Raw genomic sequence first — 21,437 nt, 5'->3', positions numbered from 1 at the left:
CCGTGTTACTGCTCATCACTATCCAATTAGTTACCGTGTTACTGCTCACCACTATCCAATTAGTTACCGTGTTACTGCTCACCACTATCCAATTAGTTATCGTGTTACTGCTCACCACTATCCAATTAGTTACCGTGTTACTGCTCACCACTATCCAATTAGTTACCGTGTTACTGCTCAACACTATCCAATTAGTTACCGTGTTACTGCTCACCACTATCCAATTAGTTACCGTGTTACTGCTCACCACTATCCAATTAGTTACCGTGTTACTACTCACCACTATCCAATTAGTTACCGTGTTACTGCTCACCACTATCCAATTAGTTACCGTGTTACTGCTCACCGCTATCCAATCAGATACCATGTTACTGCTCACCACTATCCATATTTAATCAGTTCCCTTGTTACTGCTCACCACTATCATTATCTACTCAGTTACTATGTTACTGCTCATCACTATCACTATCCGATCAGTTGTGTTGTTACAGCTCTTCACTATCCAATAAGTTACCTTGTTACTGCTCACTACTATCCAGTCAGTTACCTTGTTAAGGCTCACCACTATCACTATCTACCCAGTTACCTTGTTACTGCTCACCACTATCACTATCTAGTCAGTTACCTTGTTACTGCTCACCACTATCCAATCAGTTACCTTGTTAAGGCTCACCACTATCACTATCTACCCAGTTACCTTGTTACTGCTCACCACTATCACTATCTAGTCAGTTACCTTGTTACTGCTCACCACTATCACTATCTACCCAGTTACCTTGTTACTGCTCACCACTATCACTATCTAGTCAGTTACCTTGTTACTGCTCACCACTATCACTATCTAGTCAGTTACCTTGTTACTGCTCACCACTATCACTATCTACCCAGTTACCTTGTTACTGCTCACCCCTATCCAATCAGTTACCTTGTTACTGCTCACCCCTATCCAATCAGTTACCTTGTTACTGCTCACCCCTATCCAATCAGTTACCTTGTCACTGCTCGTTGATGAAAGGAGATGAGGAACTATTGATAAACAACAGGATTCGAACTCCATTTGAAGAAATCCATTTAGAATTCAGTGTGTTTACCAACATAAACACTAAAAGCAAACTGTTTCATATCTGTTTTACTTCACACCTGCTTTTAATAGACTGACCTCACCCACCTACCAAACTCCCTTCAGATGTGGAGAGAGAGTGTTTGTGTAAGTATGAGTGTGCTCTCACACCTTCTATTGTTAACAAAAACACACCCACTCATCTCCTGAGGGGAATCCTTCGAAGCAAGCTAGATCTACTCAGGGTTTTCTAAAGCTAGCCAGCTTCAGTTAGCTTCACATTCCATCTCAGGCTTCATCTGGATCTTGCTCGTCTGCCTGCCGCTGACTGCAGCATGGCTACATGTGCTTATCAATGCACAACCACCTTTTTTCTCAGTCATATCAATATGTTTTTTTATTAAGTCATACAAAAGTGTTACATTGCATTATGTCATTACTAAATTTGTAATGTGATATATTTTAACATGACCATTTGTTTTTACATTTTAAAAAAAACATTTGATTAATAAAATATGTAGGCCTATTCAGGGGAATGATGATGCAATCATGATGCAATCAATCCCTCAAGAGGGAGGGAATCTGATTTCATTTGTCCACAACTCACTAACTCCTCCAACCTGCTTTCTGGCGACCCTAATCTTTATAGTCTCCCCAGCATCATTATCACCATTCTCATTCCTCTCCTGTGAGAGGATGGCTGTGTGAGCCAGATACATGCTGAAAGGTTGGAACAACACCTCCCAAGTGGTAGTGCTTTTAATAGAGCCCCCCCACCAAACTCCCCTCAGATGTGGAGAGACACTATTAGCACATTGTTACAACACTGTATACAGACATAATATGACATTTGAAATGTCTTTATTCTTTTGTGAGTGTAATGTTTACTGTTCATTTTTAATGTTTATTTCACTTTTGTTTATTATCTACTTCACTTGCATTGGCAATGTTAACATATCTAGTGAGTTACCTTGCTACTGCTCTTCAGCATCCAATCAGTTACCTTGTTACTGCTCAACAATATCCAGTCAGTTACCGTGTTACTGCTCTTCAGCATCCAATCATTTACCTTGTTACTGCTCACCACTATCCAGTCAGTTACCGTGTTACTGCTCTTCAGCATCCAATCATTTCCCTTGTTACTGCTCTTCAGCATCCAATCATTTCCCTTGTTACTGCTCACCACTATCCAGTCAGTTACCGTGTTACTGCTCTTCAGCATCCAATCATTTCCCTTGTTACTGCTCACAACTATCCAGTCAGTTACCTTGTTACTGCTGATGACTATCCAATCAGTTACCTTGTTACTGCTCACCACTATCACGATCCAGTCAGTTACCTCTTTACTGGTCATCAATCTCCCTCAGGAGATGAGTGGGTGTGTTTTTGTTAACAATAGAAGGTGTGAGAGCACACTCATACTTACACAAACACTCTCTCTCCACATCTGAAGGGAGTTTGGTAGGTGGGTGAGGTCAGTCTATTAAAAGCAGATGTGAAGTAAAACAAGTATGAAACCGTTTGCTTTTAGTGTTTATGTTGGTAAACACACTGAATTCTAAATGGATTTCTTCAAATGGAGTTGTTGGCTCACCTTCAGGAGCTACAACAACAACAATACACCCCTCTCCTGATCTTTATGGCTGGTGGAATAAAAGAACCCCCCAAGTGGTAGAGGAACTGCTTTTAATAGACAAAGTGGTACAAACACCAAAGTGAGACTCTGCGTGCAGAATTCTGCAAAAATATCCCCCGTGTACAACATAAAACACCAAATAATGCATGCAGAGCAGAATTAGGCCGATACCCGCTAATTATCAAAATCCAGAAAAGAGCTGTTAAATTCTACAACCACCTAAAAGGAAGCGATTCCCAAACCTTCCATAGCAAAGCCATCACCTACAAAGAGATGAACCTGGAGAAGAGTCCCCTAAGCAAGCTGGTCCTGGGGCTCTGATCACAAACACAAACACACTCCACAAAGCCCCAGGACAGCAACACAATTAGACCCAACCAAATCATGAGAAAACAAAAAGAGAAATACTTGACAAATTGGAAAGAATTAACAAAAAAACTGAGCAAACTAGAATGCTATTTGGCCCAAAACAGAGAGTACACAGTGGCAGAACACCTGACCACTGTGACTGACCCAAACTTAAGGAAAGCTTTGACTATGTACAGACTCAGTGAGCATAGCCTTGCTATTGAGAAAGGCCGCCATAGGCAGACCTGGCTCTCAAGAGAAGACAGGCTATGTGCACACTGCCCACACAAAGGGGTGGAAACTAAGCTGCACTTCCTAACCTCCTGCCAAATGTATGACCATATTAAAGACACATATTTCCCTCAGATTACACAGATCAACAAAGAATTCGAAAACAAACCCGATTTTGATAAACTCCCATATCTACTGGGTGAAATACCACAGTGTGCCATCACAGCAGCAAGATTTGTGACCTGTTGCCACAAGAAAAGGGCAACCAGTGAAGAACAAACACCATTGTAAATACAACCCATATTTATGCTTATTTATTTTCCCTTTTGTACTTAAATCATTTGTACATCATTACAACACTGTATATATACATAATATGACATTTGTAATGTCTTTATTCTTTTGGAACTTCTGTGAGTGTAAGGTTTACTGTTCATTTTTATTGTTTATTTCATTTTTGTATATTATCTACTTCACTTGCATTGGCAATGTTAACATATGTTTCCCATGCCAGTAAAGCCGCTTGAATTGAATTGAGAGAGTGTGTGAAAGTATAAGCGTGCTCCCACACGTCCAGGAGCTACAACAACAATGACACACCCCTCTCCTGATTTTCATGGCTGGAGGAATAACAACACAGCCCAAGAGGTACTACGTAGCACTGTTTACAATATTTGTTTATCTGTTGGTGTCTTGAGAGCACCTTGCAAATGAGAATATTCATCTGAAGGTGTTTTGCCCATACAAATGTGATATGTAAAGTTTCTAAGCCTCTCATACCAGACTGGCTCAAAGGGTAACACAGCTTGCGGTGGTTGATGTTAATCTTGAAACTAAACAGGAAATCGGTGTGAACACAGAAAATAATCCCTCTGTGTGGTCTTGGATTGTCCTTGATCGGGCAATGCAGTCACTGTTTACAAAGGAGAGTTCAGACAGTGTTACCATGGTAACACGTTTTATTATTGAGATAACAGATATTTTCAGTCGCCCTACAAATCAAGCTCTACTCATTACACTGGATGTAGTCTATCACAGTCCCATCTGTTTTGTCACCAAAGCCCAATGTACTACCCACCACTGCGACCTGTATGCTCTCATTGGCTGGCCCTCACTACATATTCGTCGCCAAACCCACTGGCTCCAGGTCATCTATGAGTCTTTGCTAGGTAAAGCCCCACCTTATCTCAGCTCACTTGTCACCATAGCAACACCCACCCGTAGCACGCGCTCCAGCAGGTATATTTCACTGGTCCTCCCCAAACCCAACACTTCCTTTGGCCGCCTTTCATTCCAGTTCTCTGCTGCCAATGACTGGAACGAATTGCAAAAATCACTGAAGCTGGAGTCTTATATCTCCTTCTCTAGGTTAATGCTAAATTGAAATGATTTCCTCTCTACGGCCTATTTATTGACTTACCTCCCTACTCTTCTACATTTGCACACACTGTACATATATTTTTATATTGTGTTATTGACTGTACATTTGTTTATGTGTAACTCTGTGTTGTTGTTTTTTGTTGCACTGCTTTGCTTTATCTTGGCCAGGTCGCAGTTGTAAACGAGAACTTGTTCTCAAGTGGCCTACCTGGTTAAATAAAATAAAACAAATAAAAAAAGCTCATAGTCATACTTACAGAGGGGAGTCGTGGTAAAGTGCAACAGCTTTCTATATAAAGTCACCCTGACAGGTCCTTCACATTCAGACTATACATAGTGATCCTGTATGTCTCAGATGGTAGAGAATGGCGCTTGCAACACCAGGATGATAGGTTCCATTCCTGGGGCCACCAATATGTAACATGTATGCACACAGGACTGTGAGTCACTTTGGGTAAAAGTGTCTGCTAAATTGCATTTATTATGGGGGGCCAACACTCTACTCTTTCTATTGTATTTCTCTCTCTTCCTTCTCTCAGTCTGAAATATAAAGACAATCATCCATTAGCTGGAATTGACCATCTAATATTGACTCTTTGTTTCCTGTTTGATCATGTTCTGGAGATTCAAAAACATGGGCTGACAACAATTTTGTTTGGACACCTCCTATCCTCCCCTTTCCAGGGATTTCCATTTCCAACACAACCTCCTAGCCTCCCCCTACCAGGAAGCTCCATTTCCAACACAACCTCCTAGCCTCCCACTACTAAGAAGCTAAATCTCCAACACAACCTCCTAGCCTCCCCCTACTAAGAAGCTAAATCTCCAACACAACCTCCTAGCCTCCCCCTACTAACAAGCTAAATCTCCAACACAACCTCCTAGCCTCCCCCTACTAAGAAGCTAAATCTCCAACACAACCTCCTAGACTCCCCCTACCAGGAAGCTCCATTTCCAACACAACCTACTAGTCTCCCCCTTATCAGGAAGCGCCATTTCCAACACAAACTCCTAGACTCCTCCTACACTCTTAGAAAAAAAGGTGCTATCTAGAACCTAAAAGGGTTCTTCGGCTGTCCCCATAGGAGAACCCATTGAAGAACCCTTTTCGGTTCCAGGTATAACCATTTTGAGTTCCACGTAGAGCCCTTTACTCAGAAGGTTCTACATGGAAACCAAAATAGTTTTAACTGGAACCAAAAAGGGTTCCCCTAAGAGTGTTTCATGGAATAGAAGAAATATGAGGGAAGTTGTCAGCTGTTCCACTGAACTCTGTTTAACCACAGGAAACTCCATCTCCAACACAATCTCCTAACCTCCCCCTACACTCTTAGAAATAAAGATGCTATCTAGAACCTAAAGTGTTCTTTGGCTGTCCACATAGGAGAACCCTTTTAAGAACCCTTTTTGGTTCCAGGTAGAACCTTTTTGAATTCCATGTAGAACCCTTTACACAGAAGGTTCTACATGGAACCCAAAATAGTTTTACCTGGAACCAAAATGGTTTCTCCTATGGGGACAGCCCGAAGAAACATTTTTACCAAGAGTTTTTCAAGGAATAGAAGAAATGTGAGTGAAATGGTCAGCTGTTCTACTGAACTCTGTTTAACCACAACTGCATGACCTGTTGCATAGTGAAAACCACTAATGACCACTTCCCCTCTTTCCTGTGTCCCTGACTGAGATATAGAGGGAGGGTTGTGGTTGGTAGATTGATGTGTTTGCGTGTGTGTGTGTGTGTGTGTGTGTGTGTGTGTGTGTGTGTGTGTGTGTGTGTGTGCATGCCAATCACTACTTCTGTATTTCTGAGAATTAAATGAAAATAGGAGAAAAAGTGAAAGATAAAGGCTTTCATAACAGACAGTTTCATTCTTCACTTGTGTTTTTTTGCTGAGTCACAGTGTGGCCCAACCAGAGGCTTCCAGCTCCAACCGCAGTCCAACAGCAGTCCGCACCAACCACCAACCACCCAAAACGCAGATAGAAGACCAGACAAGAGAAGTCAGGAGAAACATGTCAACCCGAAGACATGTTTGGTATTATATGTGTGGTATTATATAAAAACCAACAGTTTGACCAGATTAAAGAATTCAGTATGAAAGGTCAGACATATCCTCTGGAAACCACAGAGATTTGAAGAGAGACAGAGTCTACCAGAATGGAGCAGAAGAACCTAATGTTGGCTTCTCTGTTGAATAACTATGCTGAATGTAGATTGTAAATTGCTCTTTAACACTGTTTCAAAATCCTCTTTCTCCAAACAAACTAATTGTAACTTGCCCTGAACACTGTGCCATTGTCCTATTTCTCCAACCAAACTAAAAACTTGCTCCCTAAATGATGTGTGATTTAAATCATCAGACCATTCAAACATGTTTATTTTCATGGCGTGAAACCTTTGGAAAGTCACACCATTTCAAATACACAAAGAAGAGCAGTATTAAAGGGGAATTTCACCCTGGGGAAGGTGGCATTTCTAGGTCAATGAGATGTGTTTCACACATAATTCCCCAGAAGGAAGGAAGGTCTGGGCTTCACGAGCTGAAAGACTACAACTTGTGTGGGGCAGGGCTTTTTGCTGTGGCCCCGTCCCTCCCCCAAGGCAGGCTTCTTTGAAAGGGAGGCAGACACTAACAATGCAATCCCTTGGGAAAAACGAAAAGAACTGACCAGACCGCAATGGCTTCAAGTGATTCCTCTCATCAACATGAATTTGACGATGGATACATTTTTTAGCTACATGGTGACATGCAACTATAAATGTTTCTACCGGAATATAGAGAAGATGATTTCAAACAAAGAGTTGGATTTAGATTGAAGCTCAGCTACAGCTGATGCCGACACCAAGAAGGCAGATGACAAATAAGGTGCCTAGCTAAGTTATTTTTCCTGCAAGCCACCTAGCTAGCTAGCTAATTTTAGTTTATCTACTGAAACCCATATTGTGTATTACTGGCTAACAGACTACTGTGTTACAGTGGGGGGAAATCAAATAATTTTCCTGTTTGCTAACTTAGGTACCTAGGTAGGTAGCTAGCTACTGCTTAACAACTACAGGTAGCCATATCTATTGAGTTCTTGTATCTTGATTGTATAACCTGTAAAACGTCTCTTTTTAGTAGTAGATACAGCTACCTAACAGCAAACTATACAGTTACAACCAGACACCTAAAGCTAGGTTTACCAGCAAATGTTAGCACATGACTGGTGTTGGTTGGCATTAGCCTGGCACCTGCTAACTTGTTATTATGTGCCAGGCCTCCCATTTTTCTTTTTTTACTTTTTAGCAACGTGTAACATTAGCAACTGAAAATAGGTTTACTAGCTAGCTATGTAACATAATTGATGAGGGTTGACATTGCTTATGATTATGACTGTGGATGCATTTAAACATCTCTAAATTATAGGTATGATACAAGATAGGATTCCAAACAGATGTAAATAACAATTATTGGCTATCCAACAAGCTGGCTAGCTAAGTTTACTAGCTTGCTAACAGTGAGAAGAAACAATAATACAACAATGTAACTGTTGTAAATCTCTAAAACTGATGAGCTGGTTTTAATATATAAAATATTTGCCTAAGCATAGCTGTTAGGATCTAGCTACAGCCATGTCTGTCTGCCTACCTAGGTACATTTGTACAGTCTGGTCACTGTGCAGGTTGAGGTTTAAACCATATTTCTTTCTATTAGAGTGGATATTGTTCTAAATGTAATATCTGTGCCTATGCACATGTATGCATGTTCAACTAGTCTACTCTAATGTTGTTATGCTGGCTCAGTTCAACTGTAGTTCAAACTGTGCAATGGAGTATAATTTATTATATATTTTTGTCTTTCAGACAATACCGTGTGGTGCCTGGGCTTCTTCCTGGAGTGGATTTTGGAGAGAAACAGAACTCCTTTGCCTGCGTGTGTCATTATGCTTCATTTCAAGCAGAAGATGACTCAAGAGGCACTGAATGACAGTTTGATCATGACAACACTCCTCCCACAGCTGTAAAAGTGTTCCCTGAACTTACTGTATGTGTCTTTGGAATGGCAATTTCATCATGACCACCTGTCCCATCATCTGCTGATCACCAGTTCTCTTCGCTACAAATTGTTACACCAGATAATGTGGTATAACCATTTTTGGTATCCATTATTGGGAGTTACAGGATAGGTAATGTTTAGTGTAGCACAGAATTTCCAAACAACCTTAGCTTGGCAATGCTGTCTTCATCCTCGATTCGTGGAAATAGGGGTCTCATAAAATGTCATTTTCCAGTTGCAGAGGGTTAGTTTGAATTCTGAAAATGCTCAGTTATATTAATAAAAAATGTTTTGCTCCATGAAGTAATCCAACAATGTGTACACCGTGTCTTCTCTTATTGATTGAGACAGGTGTCCACTTTGGGGAGTACTCTCACCTGTCTCGATCAATGAGAGAAGACTTGAAATAGATAAGATGGTGGAGTACACTTTTGGATTACTTCATGGAGCAAGCATTTTTTATTTTAATAACAGAGCATTTTCTAAATGTAAATGGACCCCTTGCAACTGGACACAGACGTTTTGAGATTCCTGTTTCCACAAATCGAGGACAGAGACATTATTGTCAAGCTATGGTTATTTGCAAATTCTGTGCTACACCAAACAGTACCTATCCTGTAACTCCTAGTAACGGAGACAAAAACTCTTTGGTTAAATCACATTATCTGTTGTAACACTCTGAAGCTACAGTTCTCTGCACTTTACTACACCTGAGACACACTCAGACACACTAAACTGTCCTACACTGTTCAAACTGTATTTCTATGTGTGCTACTTTTACCGTATAGCATTGTTGTTGAGTACCCAGTTCTCTTTTGTTTATGTTTAATTTGTTGTACTTTTTAACCCTTTTTTCGCCCCAATTTCGTGATATCCAATTGGTAGTTAAAGTCTTGTCCCATCGCTGCAACTCCCGTACGGACTCGGGAGAGGCGAAGGTCGAGAGCAGTGCGTCCTCCGAAACACAACCACGCCAAGACCCACTGTTTCTTGAAACACTGCTCGCTTAACAAATAGACATTCCTTGGATATATCTGAATGTCTAACATATGTTTGATGCTACAGATCCCTGAACAGCTTATATAAATATCTTCTGTGAATCCATTAAGGCAGACACATTTTGAGGATTGATCGAAAATCAATGTTTATTTTATGGTCCTTTATCCGGCTTCGCTATACTGGCAATGGTCTTTGGCATGGTGGGCTGTGGAAGCAGAGTGCTTGTGGCAAATTATCTTGTCCCCTCTGTGGTGTAGGGCCAGCTGGATACGACTAACAAAAGTGGTGTAGGGCCAGCTGGATATGACTAACAAAGTGGTGTAGGACCAGCTGGATACGACTAACAAAAGTGGTGTACGGCCAGCTGACCTTAACCACCAACTGTTTGGACCTCTTGCAGATTTGCTGGAACTGCACGTCTACTATAAAGATATGTTTGTGGAGATACCATTTTTACTTTTTGTGGAAGGGACGTAAAGGCAACACGCCTTTCTTGTTAAATGTGTCAACCGATTTGGGAGCTAAAGTGTTTAGAGACAGACTGGCATATTGTTTAGGGACAATGTGGGACATTGGGAGATGCTTTGAGAGGAAAGATCAGTCGACAAATTGAATGGGCTGGGGGGCTGCAGAAAGTGTGAAAAGTCTTAAAAGGGCAGTTCTTACACAGTATGTCTTGCTGTGTTTGGGAGATTGAGGAGAAATGGCACCTTTTAAATCATTCACATACACAACAATACATTTACTGTCTCTAAGCACAACCAAAAAAAACCTTCCTCATCTCAAAGACCTACAGTGAGGGAAAAAAGTATTTGATCCCCTGCTGATTTTGTACGTTTGCCCACTGACAAAGAAATGATCAGTCTATAATTTTAATGGTAGGTTTATTTGAACAGTGAGAGTGTAACAGCCGTCGTTGAAGAAAGTAGACCAAGGCGCAACGTGGTTAGTGCTCCTCATGAATGTATTAAAGATGGAACACTTTAAACAAAAAAAACAAGAAACCGACAGCCAAACAGTTCTGTCAGGTGCAAAACACTAAACCGAAATTAACTACCCACAAACCCCAAAGGAAAACAGGCTGCCTAAGTATGGCTCCCAATCAGCGACAACGATGTACAGCTGTCCCTGATTGAGAGCCATACCAGGCCAAAACAAAGAAATACAAAGCATAGAAAAAAGGACATAGAATGCCCATCCAAATCACACCCTGACCAAACCTAAATAGAGACATAAAAAAGGCTCTCTCAGGTCAGGGCGTGACAGTACCCCCCCAAAGGTGCGGACTCCGGCCGCAAAACCTGAACCTATAGGGGAGGGTCTGGGTGGGCATTTCTCCGCGGTGGCGGCTCTGGCTCACCCCACTTCGGTGGCACCTCTAGAGCGGGGTCCCTCGCTGCAGACCCCGGACTGGAGGGCGACTCTGGCTGCGCCGGAGGACAGGCGGGCGACTCTGGCTGCGCCGGAGGACAGGCGGGCGACTCTGGCTGCGCCGGAGGACAGGCGGGCGACTCTGGCTGCGCCGGAGGACAGGCGGGCGACTCAGGGCTGAGGAGCGTCTCGGAAGGCTCCGGACTGTGGGCCGTCTCTGCAGGCTCCGGACTGTGGGCCATCTCTAGACGGGGAACTGTCGCCAGAAGCTCTGGACGGGGAACTGTCGCCGGAAGCTCTGGACGGGGAACTGTCGTCGGAAGCTCTGGATGGGGACTTTCCGTAGGCCTGGCTCTGGGCGCAGGCACAGGACTCACCAGGCTGGGGAGACATGCAGGAGGCCTGGCTCTGGGAGCAGGCACAGGACTCACCAGGCTGGGGAGACTTGCAGGAGGCCTGGCTCTGGGCGCAGGCACAGGACTCACCAGGCTGGGGAGACATGCAGGAGGCCTGGCTCTGGGCGCAGGCACAGGACATGCAGGGCTGGGGAGGCGCACAGGAGGCCTGGTGCGTGGGGCTGGCACAGTCTTCACCAGATGGCTAGCACGCACCTCAGGACGAGTATGGAGAGCTGACTCAGGTGACATCAATTCGAGGACACGCTCCGTAGGGCGAATGTCGTGCCTCATGCACCAACACAGCAGCTCTCTCATATCTCTCTCCTCCAATCTCCCCATCAACTCCTTCACCGTCTCTGCATCACTCCCTTTGCTCACCTCCAATTTCACCACAACTGGCTCTGGTTCCATCCTCGGCTCCGCCGACCGTCCCGTGTGCACCCCCAAAAACAATTCTTGGGGCTGCCTCTCCTCCTCTTGCCGTGCCAGCCGATCCTCCCAGAAACGCCGTTCTGCCATCGCTGCCTCTATCTCCTCCGGCGGGCGGCGGTATTCTCCAGCCTGTCTCCAGGGTCCCTTTCCGTCCAGTATCTCTTCCCAAGTCCAGGAGTCCTGAACCCTCTGCTCCTCCATACCACGCTGCTTGGTCCGTTGAAGGTGGGTAGTTCTGTAACGGCCGTCATTGAAGAGAGTAGACCAAGGCGCAACGTGGTTAGTGCTCATCATGAATTTATTAAAGATGGAACACTTTAAACAAAAAAACAAGAAACCGACAGCCAAACAGTTCTGTCAGGAGCAAAACACTAAACCGAAATTAACTACCCACAAACCCCAAAGGAAAACAGGCTGCCTAAGTATGACTCCCAATCAGACAACGGTGTACAGCTGTCCCTGATTGAGAGCCATACCAGGCCAAAACAAAGAAATACAAAGCTACATAGCCGTCTTTTGTATCAAAGATAATTGTGTAGTTTAGAGTAATTATCGAGGTTAGCTAGCCAGCCAGCTGTTTTCATCCTCCTAACTTAGTCAACACTGCTAGCTAGCCAACTAGCCAACTTCTACCGATTAGCAGCACTGTAGAAACTATTAGTGTAGTGCTAGCTAGCTACATAGCTGTCTTTGCTGTCTTTGTATCTAAGATAATTGTGTAGTTCAGAGTAATTATCGAGGTTAGCTAGCCAGCCGCGCCGCGACGCGACGCCGTTGTCCAGACTCCAGACTTAGTCAACACACCTAGTCATCATCAAACCCACTGCTAGCTAGCCAACCTTTACTGACTAGCAGCACTGTAGAAACGAATACATTACAACGGAACGATTTGACTAGTGCAGTGTTAGTTGTCTTTGTCATCGTTTGATAATTGTGTAGTTTAGAGTAATTATCGAGGTTAGCTAGCCAGCTATTTTCGTCCCCCGCGACGCCATTTTTCCAAACCTAGCCAACTATTACCGACGAGCAGCATTGTAGAAACTAAATACATTACAAAGGAATGTCTTGATTAGTGCTATGTTAGCTAGCTACATAGTTGCTTTTGTATCATGTTAAGGTGTAGTACTGAAACTATCGAGGTTACCTAGCCAGCTACACGTTCAAACAAAGTCAACAACGCAGCCACTGCTAGCTAGCCTACTTCACCAGCCAGCAGTACTGTATAATCTTCATCATTTTAGTCAATAAAATTTTTGCAACGTAAGCTTAACTTTCTGAACATTCGAGAAGTGTAGTCCACTTGTCATTCCAATCTCCTTTGCATTAGCGTAGCCTCTTCTGTAGCCTGTCAACTATGTGTCTGTCTATCCCTGTTCTCTCCCCTCTGCAGAGGCCACACAAACGCTTCACACCGCGTGGCCGCTGCCACTCTAACCTGATGGTCCCAGCGCGCACGACCCACGTGGAGTTCCAGGTCTCCGGCAGCCTCTGGAACTGCCGGTCTGCGGCCAACAAGGCAGAGTTCATCTCAGCCTATGCTACCCTCCAGCACCTCGACTTCTTGGCACTGACGGAAACATGGATTACCACAGATAACACTGCTACTCCTACTGCTCTCTCCTCGTCTGCCCACGTGTTCTCGCATACCCTGAGAGCATCTGGCCAGCGGGGTGGTGGCACCGGAATCCTCATCTCTCCCAAGTGGACATTCTCTCTTTCTCCCCTGACCCATCTGTCTATCTCTTCATTTGAATTCCATGCTGTCACAGTTACCAGCCCTTTCAAGCTTAACATCCTTATCATTTATCGCCCTCCAGGTTCCCTTTGAGAGTTCATCAATGAGCTTGACAAGTTCCTTTCCTGAGGATGGCTCACCTCTCACAGTTCTGGGTGACTTTAACCTCCCCACGTCTACCTTTGACTCATTCCTCTCTGCCTCCTTCTTTCCACTCCTCTCCTCTTTTGACCTCACCCTCTCACCTCCCCCCCCTACTCACAAGGCAGGCAATACGCTTGACCTCATCTTTACTAGATGCTGTTCGTCCACTAATCTCATTGCAACTCCCTCCAAGTCTCCGACCACTACCTTGTATCCTTTTCCCTCTCGCTCTCATCCAACACTTCTCACTCTGCCCCTACTCGGATGGTATTGCGCCATCCCAACCTTCGCTCTCTCTCTCCCGCTACTCTCTCCTCTTCCATCCTATCATCTCTTCCCTCTGCTCAAATCTTCTCCAACCTATCCCCTGATTCTGCCTCCTCAACCCTCCTCTCCTCCCTTTCTGCATCCTTTGATTCTCTATGTCCCCTATCCTCCAGGCCGGCTCGGTCCTCCCCTCCTGCTCCGTGGCTCGACGACTCATTGCGAGCTCACAGAACAGGGCTCCGGGCAGCCGAGCGGAAATGGAGGAAAACTCGCCTCCCTGCGGACCTGGCGTCCTTTCACTCCCTCCTCTCTACATTTTCCTCTTCTGTCTCTGCTGCTAAAGCCACTTTCTACCACTCTAAATTCCAAGCATCTGCCTCTAACCCTAGGAAGCTCTTTGCCACCTTCTCCTCCCTCCTGAATCCTCCCCCCCCCTCCCTCTCTGCGGATGACTTCGTCAACCATTTTGAAAAGAAGGTTGACGACATCCGATCCTCGTTTGCTAAGTCAAACGACACCGCTGGTCCTGCTCACACTGCCCTACCCTGTGCTTTGACCTCTTTCTCCCTTCTCTCTCCAGATGAAATCTCGCGTCTTGTGACGGCCGGCCGCCCAACAACCTGCCCGCTTGACCCTATCCCCTCCTCTCTTCTCCAGACCATTTCCGGAGACCTTCTCCCTTACCTCACCTCGCTCATCAACTCATCCTTGACCGCTGGCTACGTCCCTTCCGTCTTCAAGAGAGCGAGAGTTGCACCCCTTCTGAAAAAACCTACACTCAATCCCTCCGAAGTCAACAACTACAGACCAGTATCCCTTCTTTCTTTTCTCTCCAAAACACTTGAACGTGCCGTCCTTGGCCAGCTCTCCTGCTATCTCTCTCAGAATGACCTTCTTGATCCAAATCAGTCAGGTTTCAAGACTGGTCATTCAACTGAGACTGCTCTTCTCTGTGTCACAGAGGCTCTCCGCACTGCTAGACCTATCTGCTGCCTTTGATACGGTGAACCATCAGATCCTCCTCTCCACCCTCTCCGAGTTGGGCATCTCCGGCGCGGCCCACGCTTGGATTGCGTCCTACCTGACAGGTCGCTCCTACCAGGTGGCGTGGCGAGAATCTGTCTCCGCACCACGTGCTCTCACCACTGGTGTCCCCCGGGCTCTGTTCTAGGCCCTCTCCTATTCTCGCTATACACCAAGTCACTTGGCTCTGTCATATCCTCACATGGTCTCTCCTATCATTGCTATGCAGACGACACACAATTAATCTTCTCCTTTCCCCCTTCTGATAACCAGGTGGCGAATCGCATCTCTGCATGTCTGGCAGATATATCAGTGTGGATGACGGATCACCACCTCAAGCTGAACCTCGGCAAGATGGAGCTGCTCTTCCTCCCGGGGAAGGACTGCCCGTTCCATGATCTCGCCATCACGGTTGACAACTCCATTGTGTCCTCCTCCCAGAGTGCTAAGAACCTTGGCGTGACCCTGGACAACACCCTGTCGTTCTCTACTAACATCAAGGCGGTGACCCGATCCTGTAGGTTCATGCTCTACAACATTCGCAGAGTACGACCCTGCCTCACACAGGAAGCGGCGCAGGTCCTAATCCAGGCACTTGTCATCTCCCGTCTGGATTACTGCAACTCGCTGTTGGCTGGGCTCCCTGCCTGTGCCATTAAACCCCTACAACTCATCCAGAACGCCGCAGCCCGTCTGGTGTTCAACCTTCCCAAGTTCTCTCACGTCACCCTGCTCCTCCGCTCTCTCCACTGGCTTCCTGTTGAAGCTCGCATCCGCTACAAGACCATGGTGCTTGCCTACGGAGCTGTGAGGGGAACGGCACCTCCGTACCTTCAGGCTCTGATCAGGCCCTACACCCAAACAAGGGCACTGCGTTCATCCACCTCCTGCCTGCTCGCCTCCCTACCTCTGAGGAAGCACAGTTCCCGCTCAGCCCAGTCAAAACTGTTCGCTGCTCTGGCACCCCAATGGTGGAACAAGCTCCCTCACGACGCCAGGACAGGGGAGTCAATTACCATCCTTCCGGAGACACCTGAAAGCCCACCTCTTTAAGGAATACCTAGGATAGGTATTCCTTCTAACCCCCCCCCCCCCCCTTAAAAGATTTAGATGCACTATTGTAAAGTGGTTGTTCCACTGGATATCATAAGGTGAATCCACCAATTTGTAAGTCGCTCTGGATAAGAGCGTCTGCTAAATGACTTAAATGTAAATGTTAAATGTAAATGTATAGAAAAAAGGACATAGAATGCCCACCCAAATCACACCCTGACCAAACCTAAATAGAGACATAAAAAAAGGCTCTCTCAGGTCAGGGCGTGACAGAGAGACAGAATAACAACAAAAAAATCCAGAAAAACGCATGTCAAAAATGTTACAAATTATTTGCATTTTAAAGAGGGAAATAAGTATTTGACCCCTCTGCAAAACATGACTTAGTACTTGGTGGCAAAACCCTTGTTGGCAATCACAGAGGTCAGCCGGTTCTTGTAGTTGGCCACCAGGTTTGCACACATCTCAGGAGGGATTTTGTCCCACTCCTCTTTGCAGATCTTCTCCAAGTCATTTTTTTGTTGTTATTCTGTCTCTCACTGTTCAAATAAACCTACCATTAAAATTATACACTGATCATTTCTTTGTCAGTGGGCAAACGTACAAAATCAGCAGGGGATCAAATACTTTTTTCCCTCACTGTATCTGTAAATCTCCCCCAGGCCATTGACAAGTCATTATTGTCAATAGTAGCAGGGGATTTTTGTAGACGTGTCTTTGTATTGTGTTTTGAGAATCTGCAGAGATAAGATTGAGGTGGTTGTGTCATTACTGTTATAGCCTTGATTTTGTACCTTTCAGTGTCCCTTGCATGTTTTTTTGTCCCAGAATCTTGTTGTGCTCCATAACCACCAAGTGTGTCCCATCCTTCATGCTCGTGTACCCAACATGCCCCTTCTTTGGGGGTATTATTCTACAGGGCCTGTGGAAGGACTCCAGATAAACTCAGGTTAACAAAGAGAAAATGTAAACAGAGAATAGGGGTAGAATAAATTGATCACATGGTCAGGAAGGTACTCTGTGGTCCTCAGGCTACATCTAACCACCTGTAACCCATAACACAAACTCAAACTCATACAAACACTACCCAATTCAAATCAAATTGTCACATGCTCCGAATACAACAGGTGTAGACCTTACCATGAAATGCTTACTCACAAGCCCTTAGCCAACAATGGAGTTAAGAAAATATTGCCTAATCAAACTAAAGTAAAAATAGTAAAATAAACACAATAAACACAATAAAAATAAAAATAACAATAACGAGGCTATATACAGGGGGTACTGGTACTGAGTTAATGTGTGGGGGTACAGCTTAGTCAAGTTATTTTGTACATGTAGGTAGGGGTAAAGTGACTATGCATAGATAATAACAGCAAGGAGCAGCAGTGTAAAATCAGAAGGGGGGGTCAATAAAAAAATCGTCCTGGTGGCCATTTGGTTCATTGCTCAGCAGTCTTATGCCTTGGGGGTAGAAGCTGTTAAGGAGCCTTTTGGTCCTAGACTTGGTCCTCCGGTACCGCTTGCCGTGCGGCAGCAGAGAGAACAGTCTGTGACTTGGGTGACTGGAGTCTTTGACCATTTTTTGGACCATCCTCTGACACCGCTTTGTATTTAGGTCCTGGATGGTAGGATGCTTGGCCCCAGTGATGTACTGGGCCGTATGCACTACCCTCTGTAGCGCCTTACGGTCAGATGCCGAGCAGTTGCCATTACAAGCGGTGATGCAACCGGTCAGGATGGTCTCGATGGTGCAGCTATAGAACTTTTAGAGGATCTGGGGACCCATGCCAAATCTTTTCAGTCTCCAGAGGGGGAAAATGTGTTGTCATGCCCTCTTCATGACTGTCTTGGTGTGTTTGGACCATGATAGTTCATTGTTGATGTGGACACCAAGGAACTTGAAATTCTCGACCCGCTCCACTACAGCCCCGTCGATGTTCCTGTAGTCCATGATCAGCTCCTTTGTCTTGCTTACATTGAGGGAGAGGTTGTTGTCCTGGCACCAGACTGCCAGGTCTCTGATCTCCTCACTATAGGTTGACTCATCGTTGTTGGTGATAAGGCCTACCACTGTTGTGTCGTTAGCAAACTTAATGATGGTGTTGGAGTCGTGCTTGGCCATGCAGTCGTGGGTGAACAGGGAGTACAGGAGGGGACTAAGCATGCACCCCTGAGGGGCCCCAGTGTTGAGGATCAGTGTGGCAGATGTGTTGTTGCCTACCCTTACCACCTGGGGGAGGCCCATCAGGAAGTCCAAGATCCAGTTGCAGAGGGAGGTGTTTAGTCCCAAAGTCCTTTAGTCCCATGATGATCTTTGTGGACACTGTGGTGTTGAACGCTGAGCTGTAGTCAATCATCAGCATTCTGACATAGGTGTTCTTTTGTCCAAGTGTGAAAGGGAATTGTGGAGTGTGCTTGCGTCATCTGCGGATCTGTTGGGACGGTATGCAAATTGGAGTGGGTCTAGGGTTCTTGGGATGATGGTGTTGATGTGAGCCATGACCAGCCTTTCATAGCACTTCATCACTACCGACGTGTGTGCTATGGGGCGGTAATCATTTAGGCAGGTTACCTTCGCTTCTTTGGGCACAGGGACTATGGTGGTCTGCTTGAAACATGTAGGTATTACAGACTCGGACAGGAAGAGGTTGAAAATGTCAGAGAGGACACTTGCCTTTTGGTCCACACATTCTTTGAGTACACGTCCTGGTAATTCGTCTGGCGCCCCGGCTTTGTGAACCGGTTTAGAGGTCTTGCTCACATCGGCTACCGAGAGCGTTATCTCACAGTCGTCCTGAGCGGCTGGTGCTCTCATGCATGCTTCAGTGTTTCTTGCCTTGAAGAGAGTGTAAAAGGCATGTAGCTCCTCTGATAGGTTCGTGTCACTGGGCAGCTTGCAGCTGGGTTTCCCTTTGTAGTCTGTAATAGTTTTCAAGCCATGCCAAATCTGACGAGCATCAGAGCCGGTGTAGTAGGATTCAGTCTTAGTCCTGTATTGACGCTTTGCCTGTTTGATGGCTCATCTGAGGGCGTAGCGGGATTTCCTATAAGCGCCCGGATTAGTGTCCCGCTCCTTGAAAGCAGCAGCTCTAGCAGCTCGGTGTGGACGTTCCCTGTAATCCATGGCTTCTGGTTGGGATATGTACGTACGGTCACCATGGGGACGACGTCGTTGTTGCACTTGTAGATGAAGCCGGTGACTGAAGTGGTATACTCCTCAATGTCATTGGATGAATCCCGGAACATATTCCAGTCTGTGCTAGCGAAACAGTCCTGTAGTGTAGCATCCGCGTCATCTGACCACTTCCGTGTTGAGCGAGTCACTGGTTGCACATATGATATGCTGGTAGAAATTTGGTAAAACAGATTTAACTTAGCCTGCATTAAAGTCCCCGGCCACTAGGAGCCGCTTCTGGATGAGTATTTTCTTGTTTGTTTATGGCCTTTATACAGCTCGTTGAGTGCGGTCTTATTGCCAGCATCGGTTTGTGGTGGTAAATAGACAGTTATGAATAATATAGATGAGAACTCTCTTGGTAGATAGTGTGGTCTACAGCTTATCATGAGGTTCTCTTCCTCAGGCCTGCAATACCACGAGACGTCTTTAATCTTGGCCGTCAGCTTGTAAATACTTTTGCAAATTTACTTTCACATTGTGCAAAACTAAGGTTGGAAACACATGCTGGTGGAATCAGATTATGTACCACATACAACAAAACAAACAACAATACACAATTTTACCACCTCACTAATTGTATCGATCTCTATTAGACTTGCTAGCTTAGCACACCTAAGATAGACATTTCAATATTGTAAGCTTGCTGTTAGCTAGTTAGTGTTAATAAATTGGCAGCAAGATTGCTAGCCAGCTGATTACCAACTAACAAACCATAGAGAATTTATACACATTCATCATTATTACCAACCCACTGAGAGTGAGTTAGCTATATCGACAATTTAGTTTTTACTAACAGAGTGTTTTTCAGAGAAGGCCAAGGGTGGAATAGATGGCTACCAGATTGAGTTACTTTTATTTTCTAACGTTAGCTAGCTTACGTTAGTCAAAGATAGAACGAACAGACAAACATGTTTACTCTATTTAAGTTAGATACTGATCTCAGTAAAATGGCGCAGACAGATATGGCCGCTCTGCTTCTAGCTCCTAAGCAACTTTGCAGTATTTTTTTTTTGTGTGTGTTATTTCTTACATTGCTTGCCCATAATTGTTTTTGTGTTATTACATACAGTCGGAAATAACTTTTGGATATCAGAGTGGCGGTAACTCACCAGCACTACAACCAAGAATACGACTTTCCCGAATTGGATCCTTTGTTCGTACCCCCCAGGGCAATTTAACTTCTTCCAGAGGCTGCTCCAAAACACAGCCGACGGAGAAGAGGTATACAGAGTGGACTTCTAGTCCGATTCAGGAGGCGTGCACACCATCCACCACTTCTGAGTATATTACTCGTTAATGTTCAGTCTCTGAATAATAAAGTAGACGAGCTCAGGGCGAGCATCTACTTCCAGAAAGACATTACATTACATTTAAGTCATTTAGCAGACGCTCTTATCCAGAGCGACTTACAAAATGGTGCATTCACCTTATGATATCCAGTGGAACAACCACTTTACAATAGTGCATCTAAATCTTTTAAGGGGGGGGGGTTAGAAGGATTACTTTATCCTATCCTAGGTATTCCTTAAAGAGGTGGGCTTTCAGGTGTCTCCGGAAGGTGGTGATTGACTCCGCTGTCCTGGCGTCGTGAGGGAGCTTGTTCCACCATTGGGGTGCCAGAGCAGCGAACAGTTTTGACTGGGCTGAGCGGGAACTGTGCTTCCTCAGAGGTAGGGGGGCCAGCAGGCCAGTGGTGGATGAACGCAGTGCCCTTGTTTGGGTGTAGGGCCTGATCAGAGCCTGAAGGTATGGAGGTGCCGTTCCCTTCACAGCTCCGTAGGCAATCACCATGGTCTTGTAGCGGATGCGAGCTTCAACTGGAAGCCAGTGGAGAGAGCGGAGGAGCGGGGTGACGTGAGAGAACTTGGGAAGGTTGAACACCAGACGGGCTGCGGCGTTCTGGATGAGTTGTAGGGGTTTAATGGCACAGGCAGGGAGCCCAGCCAACAGCGAGTTGCAGTAATCCAGACGGGAGATGACAAGTGCCTGGATTAGGACCTGCGCCGCTTCCTGTGTGAGGCAGGGTCGTACTCTGCGAATGTTGTAGAGCATGAACCTACAGGATCGGGTCACCGCCTTGATGTTAGTGGAGAACGACAGGGTGTTGTCCAGGATCACGCCAAGGTTCTTAGCACTCTGGGA

This window comes from Salmo salar, chromosome ssa20 (assembly GCF_905237065.1).
Source record: "Salmo salar chromosome ssa20, Ssal_v3.1, whole genome shotgun sequence".
Lineage (NCBI taxonomy): Eukaryota > Metazoa > Chordata > Actinopteri > Salmoniformes > Salmonidae > Salmo > Salmo salar.
Note: the sequence above shows the minus strand (reverse complement) of the source record.